The 13,467-nt window shown below is 43.8% G+C and overlaps 1 protein-coding gene and 1 long non-coding RNA gene across 6 annotated transcripts in view; both read right to left on the bottom strand.

Annotated features, from left to right (window-relative positions):
- The window catches only part of STIM1 (stromal interaction molecule 1), a 185,286-nt gene that overhangs the window by 169,773 nt on the left and 2,046 nt on the right, over positions 1-13,467 (bottom strand). The gene's annotated exons all lie outside the window — the stretch shown is intronic.
- Positions 661-1,620, bottom strand: LOC123601235. The gene is made up of 2 exons (XR_006714025.1): positions 1,287-1,620; positions 661-1,254 (listed from the first exon to the last, which is right to left on the bottom strand). It is a non-coding gene; the product is annotated as an uncharacterized LOC123601235 (long non-coding RNA).

The following is a 13,467-nucleotide window of genomic DNA, read 5'->3' as shown; positions in this document are numbered from 1 at the left end:
TTCATAACCACAGACCTGCTACCTGACAGTACACAAGCAGCTTACTCCCCCTTCTCAAGAGGACTCGGGAACATATAAACTAAACCAAAGAGTTGACCACAAGAGGACACCAAGCACTAGCTTTGAGCAGTAGCTACACCCTAGTACCTCTGTTCCCAGGGCTTACCCTGGTCTAGCAGGAGTCTCTCCCAAAGCATAGCCTAAAATTCAGCTATCAGTCTGCCCCAACATCTTAAGCCAGCAGAAGCAGAAGGTTGGCAGAAGACCCTGGGGCAAAGTGGGTCGTATTCATCTTCTCTCAGGCCAAGAACAGCTGAGAGGATGTGATCACTCAGTGTTCTTTCAGTAATAAATTTATTTCCCACTAGAAAAGTGGAGATACAGGACTATGGAAAACTTGGCACGTTCCCAGACCAGAAAGCCCCAAATACAAGTGGGCAGCCTAGGACAGCCTAAAGTGAAAGAAGACCTTCCATGAAAAACTGTGAGTTTAAGTCTGCTCTTATTTGGCCAAAATACTCAATATATACATGGGCTCCACCCCAGCCATTATCCTGGAATAGTACCCTCACACAGCACTTAAGAGTTTTACTAAGTATCTTATCTTCCGTAGCCTCCATAAGGTAGAGATTAATATTCCTTTTTTTTTTTTTTTTTTGCAAATTTGGAAACTAAGGCTCAGAGAGAAAAGGGAAACTTTTCAAGATTTTATAAGCAGAAAATGGCAAAGCCTGGAGTTGAACCCAGATTTTTCTATCTCCAAGACTCTCTACTTTTCCTACAGTGAAAGCCCAGCTTTGTAGGATGCTTAATAGCTAAAAAACAAGAAACTTAGGTTCTCAGACTTGGAATCCACCAAGGAGTCACTGTGTAACCTTAGGCAAATCATTTTATTTCTTTAGGCACCAGAGAGTTCATCTATAAAATGGACAGATCTGAAACAAGTGTGTAGAGAAAAGAAGTCTTTGGTTCCTGGAGTACTGTGAAGTGTAGCGCCTTGCCCAGCACTTGAAAGAGTCAACTACCCCCGTCATTCATCACCCCCTAGCACTGACCCTCCTTCTGACTGCCATATATTTTATGATAATGGCACCACCAGGCTCCTCATTACCCACACTCAAAACATGGACATACCTCTGACTTTTCTCTTTCCTTCCCTCCCTCCCCCTGAACTGTAAGTCCTATTGATTCTACATCCACAATGCAGACCCTAATCCCTTCTCGTGAACAATTGCAAAGTCTCCTCTATCTGGGCTCCCTGCGTCCAACCTCACCCCTATCAGTACATTGTGTACACACTGTGAGATTAATCTTCCTGAAGCAAAGCTCAGGTCATGTCCTCCCTTGGTCAAAACCTGCAAGAACAACTTATTGACTACAAAGTGAAGTCTAAATTTTTTAGCCTGGCATTGAGGCCTTCCCTCATCTTTCCTCAATCTTTTATGCCTAATTTTATAGTACTCTCCTTCATAGATGCTACTCTCCAGCCAATCTGGACTAACTAATGTCCCCTAAAGACTACTTTTTTCTGGAGCACCTGGGTGGCTCAGTCGTTAAGCATCTGACTTCGGCTCAGGTCATGATCTCATGGTTTATGAGTCTGAGTCCTACCAAGCCCCACTTCAGGTGAACCCCACTCCTCTCTCTCTCTCTCTCTCTCTCTCTCTGCCCCTCCTGGGATTCTCTCTCCCTCACTCACCTGCACCTCCCCTTAAAAAAAAAAAAAAAAACTACTTTTTTCCACTCCATGCCTTTACACATGGAATGCTTGCCTCAACCTACCTTATATTTCTGCCTAAAGTACCCAAAGAGCCACTAAGCTGCTCCCACCTCCACAAAGCTTCCTTTATCTCACTTTCCAAAAGGACCATCAGTATCATTCACAGGGCACTGAACCTGGATTACCTTGCACAATAAACTATAAAATGGGGGACCCATTGTGAGGATTAAACAAAATCCCGTACTTGAAAGTATATAGCCCAGTCCTAGTACAGAGTAGGTACTCAATAAATAGGAGCTCTTATTATAATAAGGAAAAGTATCAATGCATATCTTAACTTCCCTATTATACACAGTACTTCTACTGGCAGGAACTGTCATATACCATATGACATACATGTTAAATGTTGCCTGAAGAAGTAAAGAAGACTACAAAGATACAGACTTTGTCCCAAAGCTTATATCCAGAAGATCTCAACCATAATGCTAGTTTGGGAAGATACAGACTGAATACACACCACTCGGTAGCAGTATACTTCACCAGGGTGATATTCCCATTCAGGATTTATAAGTGAAATACACCCTCTCCTTCCCTTCCTCACCTCCAAATTCCTAATCCCGTTTCTTCCAGGGCACTTCGATGACAGAACAAACTTATGCCACTAACCATCTGGGAAACTACACATTTGTAAATCCAAATGCACCTATCTCAATTCATATAGCGGTTTCTTCCCCTCCCCACAAGTTATTAAACTAAAATAGAAACATCATTGGCCTTTGGGTCAGATAAACCTAAATTCAAATCCTGGCTTAATAACCTTGGGAAAATCACTTAAATTCTCAGAGCTACAGTCTCCCTATCTACAAAATGAGAAAAATATTCACCTTTAAGTATTGTGCAGATGTAAAACACTTAGCCCAGAGCCCAGAACACAACAGGTGCTCAATGAATAGTAGCTATCATCATCATTCTTATCATTGAAGTTATTTGAGTTGTCTTAATTACATATTTATCTCTTCCGCAATATGAAGTATGAGTTCCAGTGAACTTTGCCCTTGTCAGCAAAAGTTACTTGAAACAAACCTCCACAAGCTTGGCTACCCGGCCAACACCCATGCGCACGTGCGCACACGCGCGCGCACACACACACACACACACACACACACACACACACACACGGACTGCATTCTAACCTGTGTATGTATTCTACCTGAAGGGCACCCGTCACCCTGGCCACTACATTTTAGATGCTGGCTCTGGGAACTTGGCAAACATGGACACATTTGTTTTAACATACACTGTAGTGATGAGAGTTCTGAGAGCTTCCTGAGAGGCCTGAGATAACCCAGAGAGGCCGAGCAGGAGCAGAGCTACCAAATCACCCTGGAGAGAGAGACTCAGAAGCATATGAGATTTGGAAGCTTGCCTGCCTCCCTGCCTGTGAGATTTCTGATCATCACCTAGGCCAGAACTCCACACAAGGCAGCCAGGAGCTCAGTGTATGTGGCTAACAGAGGCAAGGGACAGATGTGTCCTCACTGGGCCATGCTGGCAGCACAGCTGTCTCTTTTACACCTCTGCTTCCTCCACCAAGTGTCCCTAGAGGCCCTTCCCAAATGCCCTGAAGGAAAGCCGGTGTGATGTCTGCTCAGGCTGGAATTCTCGGAGGCCCAGGGAGCTCCAGAATCAGAGATAACATTTAAAAAGCCAGTCATCTTCACCAGACTATCCTACCTCCCTGCTATGCAACAAGCCCAGCAGGAAAGAAGTCTCCCTCCTCAATTCCACAAGCAGGCTAAGAAAAGCAATTAAAGTTATTCTGTTCATGTGGCTGCCTCAAGTTTGAACTGAGGTAAACCTACGTGGAACCAAAAGACAGGGATAGCAGGACCCAAGGAAGCCTTGTTCACAGGTCTCTTGTTGGCCCTGTCTGAGCGCAGCCCATATGCACTCCCCCCACAGCCAGCTGCTCAGGGTAGCCACTGACGTGGCAAATAAAAACTGCTATCCACAGTCAAGGGCCAAACCATCTCCCAGAGTAACTAATAGCTGTCATTGAGCACAGCTTCAATAGGTGCTCAATAAATAGGGATAAAGTACTAGTCTGCAAAGAAATAATGCTCACAGAACTCCTCAGAAAACCCACCATGTGAATTCTAGCCCTCATCCCAGAGCACTCTTGTCTAAACTTTTCACAGAAACTGATGTCAGTTTACTCAGAACTCTCCCTTCGTGCCTACTCAACCCAAGGATCAACTCATTGTTATCCATTCATTTATTCAACAAATGTCTATTGGACACATACTCTCTGACCAGCATGGTGATAGATACTAAGGATAGGTACTACGGTCAACAAAACAGACATGGCTCTTGTCCTCAAGAGAGAGGAAAATATGCAAAACAAAACAAAACAAAACAAAAAAATCAAAAACAAAAAAAAATGGCTTTAAAATCTATACAACCCTTTCGTATAAATTAACTCTCTTTTAACCTCATTTCTCAAGTAGTTTGGGTCACACAACCAGTAAGGACTTAAGCCAGAGCCCAGCGCTCTTGCTTCTACATCAGGCTATCTCTTGCTTTAAGAGGCATGAGCAGGGTGTGAAGTGCACAGAGTACTGCAGATAGCAAGTGCTACCAGCTTGATTAGAGATGAGAAGGAACTCATGGCTAGCACTAACGTCAAGGAACACTTCACAGAGGACTGAGAGGCTAGGTAGGAAGAAAGGAGGAGAGGGAGGGGCAGTCTGAGAAGAGAGTACAAGGGCAGAAGGGAAAGTGAAAGAGAGGCAGTAGAAGGTGTGTCCTGCAGACCAGGATAAAGGAAAAAGTGTGGCTGGGCCAAGAGACAGAGAGAGGAACAGAGGAAGACGAAGTAGGCAAAATGTCCTGGGACCAGAACCCTAGGTCAGGAAGGAGACCACCACCCACAGAAGGTCTTCAGAGCCTACACCATCTCTATTCCAAGCTCCCCAGCAGAAAACAAAAGTACAACGCTGATGGCTGGTTTGAGATTTTTCTTTGCGCAGCCTCTCATGAAATAAATCTGCTCCACTCTGACAAACATTACAGGGCTGTAGCCATCTCTGCACAAGTCTGCTTGCCCCAGCAAGCTGCGCCAACATAGGCAAGATTTTGTCAAATTCTCAGTGCCCAAAGAGTGCCCTTGGCACTTTCCAGGTGGCCACAAGTAACTACACAAAGTTTTAGATACATTTACCCTGGCTGTGGAGGCCCCAAGTCCATACATTATGAAAGTAGCTGGGCCAAACAATGGTGAGACATGCACTAAAGCTCTCTGATGCTCCCCCTTCAGGGAGCCTGCTCTGTACATACCAAGAGACAGAGATTTCTCTTGCTCTGAACTGAGATGCCAAGGGACTGGTACAGAATGCAGATATTAGTCACCAAATGCCACAGGTATAACTGGCTCCTTTCCTTGCCTTATGTGAAAGCTCTCTAGCTGTACGGAGAAACTCCTCAGAAGCAGTGCTGGACATTGACTTTTGAATACTCCCAATTCTGCCCAGCCCAATTTCTGTAAACAAAATACAACATTGTGAACCACTTTCTGGTTTTCCTCTGTATAGGTCTCAGACCTCTAACAATCCAAACTGGCTGCACTAGGGTAGAAAGACTCCACAACAGAGTAGAAACAGCACGTGAAGGAGAATCAGATATAATTAGATTCTAGCCTTGGCTACGACCTTTGGCAAGTTTATTCCTCTCATATGTAAAATGAGGAGTTGGGGAGAGATAGTCCTTAAAAGCCCTTCAGCTTTGACACAGTAGGATGTTAAGTCCTGGCACCTAACACCAATGTCCTAAAAGGTCAGAGTGAGTTTTCCATCTGTCATTGTATAAGTCCCAATTCAATGCCACTTGTAAGTCTAGCTCTCTGAGGCCAAGCTGGGGCAGTAAAGGCTCCAAGGTCAGTAGATGTAAAATGGGCTTCAGAACTGAAGATATCAAACAAGGAGGTGAGAGGCAGGGCTAGAACCTAGGATAAAAAGCTACTTTAGGATTGGGCCTAAGACATAGGAGGAATATAGAGTAAGGGGCCATGCCAACTCTACATGTCAAAGCAAAGAAGTTATGCGTGAACCAAGAAGACATAATATCAAAGGAAGTACAGAGAGACTCCACAAAACTCTAGGAGACAAGCAAAGGAAGTCGAAGAAAAGCTAAGAGGGCATAGCACCCAGAAGCCATTGTTCCCAAGATGATGGCCCTAGGGTGATACCACAGGCATCCTCTAAGATGGACCCAGTGATCCCATCCTTCTGGTATTCATGCCCTTGTGCAGGTGACCTTGAGTATGGACTAGACTTACTGACTTGCTTCTAACAAATAGAATATGGCAGAAGCCATGAAACATCAACTGCAAGATTAGGCAGTAAAAAAACTGTCATTTCCATCTTCGGCATTCCCTCTTGGATCACTTGTCCTGGGGGAAACCAACTGCCACGTCATGAAGCAGCTCAATGGAAAGGTCCCTGTAGCAAGGGACCAAGGTCTGCAAACATGTAAATTAACTTGCAAATGCTCTCCCCCCAAATGAACCGTCAGCCGCAGCCCAACAATTTGATGCAACCTCATGAGAGACCTTAAGCCAGAGGCACCCAGCTAAGTGACACCCACATTCCAAACCCACAGAAACCATGAGATAATAAATGTTTACTATTTTAAGCCTCTAAGTTTGGGGATAATTTGTTATGCACCATTACAGGTGGGGACCAGACCCATCTGGTCAGCCATTTCAAGTCTGCAGGTGGGGCTGGGGAAGTGGTTACACCCAATAAAAGGAAGGGGGTATGGGCCGGAAATAAAGTCAAATAGCAGCATCCAGATTCTATCAACAGCTTCCCTCAGCCTAGAATAAACCCTGAATAAAAGACTAGTTTGGCCACACCCTGAGCCTATACACATTTGATGGGTACACCTCAGGGTAAACAATGGATCTCCAGCAGGTTCAGGGTAGCGACTACCCTTAGAGAGGCGCCACCATGAGTAGATACCTGGATTCTGACTGAGGCTTTTCAGTCCCCAACTATCCCTACTTACGTAGTACTTTAGAGTTTATTAAGCCTTTTCACTATAGAAGTCATCTCATTTGATCCTCACTAGAAATCTGTTCACTAAGGTTATTTATTCTCTTTCTACAAATGAAAAAACTAAGGCTGAAAGAGATGAGATGACCTGCCCTCCACTAGATCCACAGCTAGCAAGGAAAGGAGCTGGAATTCTAAAGTCCCCCTAAATCCAGATATTTATGTCTGATGGCTGTGGCCAACTCAGACCCTTCTGCAAAGCCGAGACAATCCTCTCACTCTACATCTAGGCTTCTATCCAGCCCCACCCACTCACTTGCCAACCCTCTCCTCCCCACTCCACATGGGTCCTTGTGGAGTTAGACAGTTTCCCAGCTACTCTTAACTGCATTCTCTTGTTAAAGACTGCAATGATAAGAGTCTGGTGCCTTTAAAATCCTACACAAAGTTCTTCCAGGTGAAATGAGGCTATTACTGGACCCAAACTGACCTAGATGATTTTTCCTAACAGAGACAAAGAGTGAGAAATTCTAAAACAGTGAACTTTCTAAGTAAGTGAAGCTTATTTCTTCAATGTTAGCTAACCCTTTCCAAGGAAAATTTTTTCAACTTCTAACCAGCTTAGTGAACTACAGGAGAATCAGAATCAGAAAACAAATCCCCTTCGGTTTAGTTCTACAAACTTTATAAAATACAAAGTATACTACATGCCAAGCAACGTGCTAGGAACTTGCTGTCCTAAGCCCCGAGGAGCTTATGGTATACTGAGGAAGGCAAGCACATACACAGAGGATGCCAACAGCATAGCATGGTTCTTAAGATTGTAGACTCCACCAGCCTCCGCAGCAGTACTTTCTGATATATGACTAGACTATTCAAACACCCATGTTGATACAGCTATCACCAGACCACTTAGGCTAAAAGGCCTCAGATCAGTGAGGAACACATCAACAGGTATTATGTTCTGATGAAAGAAAGAAAGAAAGAAAGAAAGAAAGAAAGAAAGAAAGAAAGAAAGAAAGAAAGAAAGAAAACAGTAAAGGCTTAGAACACAGATCCCCAGAGTTATACTTCTGATCCTGTCAGAACTATATAGGACCAAGAACACAAGTTTCTCAGCTGTAAATTTGTCACCTTTAAAAAGGGCATAATAATAAAAACAGTCCTACCAACTTCCAAAGTTGAGAATAAAATAAAATAGATTATAAAGGAATGAACAGTTCTGAGCATGGATGAAAATATCAAGTACCCTGGGTGAGCAGCACCCCCAAAGATTGAGGAAAAGCCAAGAATGTGATGGTTTGAAAGGAAAAGAGAAATTATGAGCCATTCAAACAGGCCCAGATTTCACTTTTTCCAACAAACTTTAAAATAGGTTTTAGGGCTAGGCACAATAAAAACAGAGATGAATAAAGGACAACCCCTCCTCCCTTCTTCCACAGAGCTTACACTTGGGAGAGAGCAAACATATACAATGTGTTATGTGCTACATTAGAAATTTATACAAAGTGTCCTGGGGGTAATAAAGAAAGTTCTGTATTGTTATTACTTTATTTCTTAAACTGTGTCCTGGGCACATGGTATGCAATGTATTATTCTTTACAGTTTGTTATATATCTTAAATATTTCATATTTTTTTAATGTTTATTTATTTTTGAGAGAGAGACAGACAAAGCGCAAGCAGGGGAGGGGCAAGGAGAGGGAGGGGATACAGGCTCCAGGCTTCAAGCTGTCAGCACAGAGCCCAACACAGGTCTTGAACCCACAAACCACGAGATCCTGACCTGAGCTGAAGTTGGATATTCAACCAACTGAGTCACCCAGGTGCCCCAAAATATTTCGTATTTTTTATCAGCAGTAACGAGAGAGAGAGAGAGAGAGAGAGAGAGAGAGAGAGAGAAAGAAAGAAAGAAAGAAAGAAAGAAAGAAAGAAAGAAAGAAAGAAAGAAAGAAAGAAAGGAAGGGAAAGTTCTGTTGGAAGCCCAGTTTGGTGTCTTTCTCTCTCCCTAGAAGTCTAACAGCCAGAGCTGCTAGGTTTCCTGGAGTATCATTTCCCATAAAGGGAAACGTACCACAGCATGCCCGTGAAGTCATTAAGCAACGTATCTCCAAGTTACTCAGCAGGAAATGAGGGGCCTCTTTGTGCTCAAAACCCAAGTCCTGTGGAGCCCTAGGAAACCATTCCCCTCAACAAGACCTCGTCCCTTCCTTGCCAGAGAACAGGCGTTCTTAACATGAAGGCCCCACATTCCTAAGGAGACCATGGACAGAATTCAGAGGGGACTGTGAATTTGGATGGGAAGGAAATTACATCTTTATTTCCAATATTCTTTTACTGAAAGTTAATATTTCCTTCTATTATATATTATGGGCAACCAACCACAGTATTACCAACAGGACCTATGATTTTGTCACCAAAAGAAATGATAGACACTTTCACATTACATTACACTGTTGTAGGCATCTCAAAATATTATTTACACTCATCATTATTTCAAAATTATGGTAGTTCTTAGCTCTGCCGCTAGATTACATCTGAGCGCAATCTTCTGTCTACAGGCCCTCATGCGAGGTAACTGGCCAAGTATGAAGCAACCCTGCCCAGTTATTGTTCAGCCAGCCGCCAAACAGTGAGACTCCATGTGCTCACCCTGGTGACCCAGACATCTACAATGCCCCCTTTCCTCCAGCCTTCCCCAAGTCAAGACCACTACTCCCTCCTCGTTCCCTTCTGCCTCTACCCAACTCTTCCTTCCAGGAAGCCCTCCCCAGCCACCTCAGCCTAGCCCAACCCACACACAGCTCTCTTAATCCTTAGCCTACAGTGTCTACACTGCCTGGATTTTTGCTTCATTAAGCCTGTGCTTTATGCTACATTTAATATTCTCTAAATAAATATTCCCACCCCTACCCCCCAGACTTAGACTTCTTTGGTAGCCCTGTCTCTTTTATAGCGCAAAGCAAACAGTAAGCACTCGTTATGGGCTTGCGGATTGAATAACCAATTAAGTCAGGGTCCTTGACTCGACTGTCTTCATCTAGTTCCACCAGTAACCCACTGTGAAACTTTGGTTTGATGCTTCTCTGGATGTCAGTTTCCTCGTTTGTAAAAATAAGTGGGTTGAACTAACTGATGTTTCCACCTCTTAACTTCTGAATTAGGCAACCACTTTTTATCTCCCAAGATCTGAGAAAAAATTATGGGGGAAACCGAAATGCCTCCCCCAGCTCTCCCAGGCACTGTTAGTCACTTGCTCCTCTGGGCTTCCCACACTCTTTTGTGTGTATATACAATACCTCTATCACAGCATTTATCACAAGTTGTGAGAGAGTGTGTAACCTAAGGGCTGAGGTGAAGGCAGGGAGAAGAGTCAGGCTGCCTGGATTCAAATACTGGATCTACTTCCCACTGGCTGTATAACCTTGGGCAAGTTACTTAACCTCTCTATGATTCCATTTCCTCAAATATAAAACAGGGCTAATACTTAGCACAGCAGATCACGTAAGAAATAAATGAAACAAAGTGTTTGGAATAATGCCTGCCACACACTAAGAACTCACAAAGGCTAGTTGCTATTATTGCTGCTGTTATTAATGTCTTACTAGGCACTGAGTTGCTACTTCAGCTGGATCTCTGTCCTCCTCCTATTCTCCAAACAGCACTCTGCTTATGCTTTCTCTTGCAGCACCCACCAAACAATATATTTATTTATGGATTTATTTCCTATTTCCCCACTAGACTGACTGTAAACTCCTTGAGGGCAGAGAACATGTCTGTTTTGTTCATCCTTAAATTCCCACCACCAAATATAGTGTGTGGTCCAGAGAAGACACTCAAATATTTGTTGAATAAATAGCACACGACCTGCCACTGTTTGAGGTTTGCTGAATAAATTAACCTAGCTAAGAGGTGACTGTCAAAGCCAAGGTATGGATGCAGATGATGTCCTAGCTGCCCCAGGATTAATGTGACCCTCTCTCAGCCCCAATATTAGCCTCAGCCAAGTCCCACCCACCTGCTCTTGGCCCCAGTCCAGTTCCGGGAGCTACCCTCAGCTAAAATTAGCATAGCCACCAAGATGGCCAGGCCATTTATAGCCTCGGAGGCAGCAGCAACTAGCCGGGTGGGCAGGCAGAGTTCTGCCTTCCCACTACCTTCAGGAATTGATTGAGAAACCAGCCTGCAGTCCACAAACTGCCTAGATGCCTATCCTGCAAGGCCCTGTTGTGGCTATAATGAGTCACACCACAGTTCCTGATCAGAGACCCTCAGTATTTCCAACACTGGCAGTCACAACCTGACTCACCTGGGATCCCCCCACAAACATTCTACAGAAAACATTTTGAGTTTCTGGAAGCAATGAGCCCAGAGTGTATGGGAAGTTCCAAGCATCAGTTCCAGGACAGCTTCAGAAATGCAGTCCCCAGGGTAGCACTCTGATGCACATATCTTTACTGAGAAAGTGACTTAGCACAGCTGGGTGTGCAGGCATCAGAGAGTCAGAGGTGTCAAGAATGGCCTCCCTACTGTCCAATGAGAGAGCCTCATAGTAGAGCACCTGCCTTCACTGAAGGAATAGGACTTTCAGATAAACATATACATCCAACAAGAGAAAAAAAATCCAATTCTCTGGCCCCTGAAGAAGATCTGGATCTCAGCTACAGTCACCAGGGCCTGCCTAAATAATTCACCAGGAAGAAAGTAACATTCTCTCAGCCCTGCCTAGCACTCCTTTAACAAAGCAGAGCCAAAGAAGATGGAAGAAATCTAAAACTTGTCTAAAGACTGCACAGAACCAGTTTCTTCATCTATAAAATAGGGGATAATACCACCTGCCATGCATTCTAGTAGGCTATTATGAGACTTTTACAGGAAAAATAGCTGTGTAATTGTAAAATATAAACTGTAGAGAGCAAGGGACACTTGGCTGGCTCAGTCAGTAGACATATGACTCTTGATCTTGGACTCTTAGGTTCAAGTCCTACATTGGGTATATAGATTACTTAAAAATTAAAAAAAATCTTGGGGTGCGTAGGTGGCTCAGTCGGTTAAGCATCCGACTTTGGCTCAGGTTACAATCTAACGGTCCATGGGTTCAAGCCTCACATTAGGCTCTGTGCTGACAGCTCAGAGCCTGGAGCCTGCTTCAGATTCTGTGTCTCCCTCTCTCTCAGCCCATCCCTGACTCATGCTCTCTTTCCATCTCTCAAAAATGAATACACATTAAAAAAAATTTAATGAATAAGTTAATCAATTAAAATATATATATATATAAAAATTTGGGGCACCTGGGTGGCTCAGTCAGTTAAGCATCCAACTCTTGATTTTGACTCAGGTCGTGATCTCAACGTTTGTAAGATTCAGCCCCACGTCGGGCTCTGCACTGACATCGCAGAGCCTGCTTAGGATACTCTCTCTCCCCTTCTCTCTGACCCTCCCCCGCTCATTCTCACTCTCTCTCAAAATAAATAAATAAACATTCTAAAAAAATAAATAAAAATAAACTGTAGAGAACACATAAATTGACTAGGTATGCTGAATCTGATTAGAGAAATGGCAAGCTTACAGACAAGTAAAATTCCTGTGTTCTAAGAATACATGGGGACTGGAAAAGCTAGGAGACTGCCTGGCTGCATAGAAAGCTTCTCCTCAAATCCTTTAGCAGAGTCCTGTCTATGAACCACCTCTTTGCAAAAAAATGAGTCCCTGAGTCAAAGTCCCAGACAGGCCAGGCCCAAGGGGATAAACTCCTAGAACAATAGTGCTGGGGTCCCCAGGCTCCCACAAACTATAACCATGCCCAGCACCTAGGGTATCTGTCTGAGACTTCCCTCCTTAGTATTCAGTATTATTGTGACAACAGAAACTAATTTATTTTTTTAATGTTTATTTATGTATTTTAAGTTTATTTATTTATTTTGAGAGAGAGAGCAAGTGAGAGAGGGGCAGAGAGAAGGAGAGAGAGAGAGAGAGAGAATCCCAGGCAGGTTCCATACCATTAGCACAAAACCCAACATGGGTCTCGATCTCAAGAACAATGAGATCATGACCTGAGCCAAAGTCGGACACTTAACCAACGGAGTCACCAGGCACCTCTATTGTTCATTAATTTTTGAGAGAGAGCGGGAGAGAGGCAGAGATAGAATTCCAAGCACATTCTGTGCCATCAGTGCAGAGCCCAATACGGAGCTCAAACTCATGAACCACACAAGCATGACACAAGCCGCAATCCAGAGTTGGACACCCAACTGACTGAGCCACCCAGGCACCCCTAACAGAAACTAATTTCTGAACTGAGAGGAACCAAACCAAACAAGAGGTCTAAGTGATATAATCAGCATAGCCAGTCCTTTAAGATATGTTGTAAAGAGGGCTGTCCCCCTAAGCCCAAGTCATGGGGTGGTTCTGAGGGATGCTAGAATGCCTCTTACTTTAGGCAGGTGTGATCACACACGTGTACATACACACAAATCTTGATAGCAAGCTAATGCCTAAAATTCAAAACTTTATCCCTTTAGCCTGTGTCTAAGATATAACCCCCCCCCCAAAAAAAACTCATTTTATGCCAGGCACTCATATTTTAGGGTGAGAAAAGGACCATCTTATCAGTTATAAACAGGAATGTCACTGAAACAGCAGAGATGCTCCAGTTTGATCTACATCTGCCTACTAGTCTTTCCCTTCATAAACCCAGC

Source organism: Leopardus geoffroyi, chromosome D1, assembly GCF_018350155.1.
Source record: "Leopardus geoffroyi isolate Oge1 chromosome D1, O.geoffroyi_Oge1_pat1.0, whole genome shotgun sequence".
Classification (NCBI taxonomy): domain Eukaryota; kingdom Metazoa; phylum Chordata; class Mammalia; order Carnivora; family Felidae; genus Leopardus; species Leopardus geoffroyi.
The sequence above is the reverse complement of the archived record's forward strand: the minus strand, read 5'-3'. Positions and strand labels throughout refer to the sequence as shown.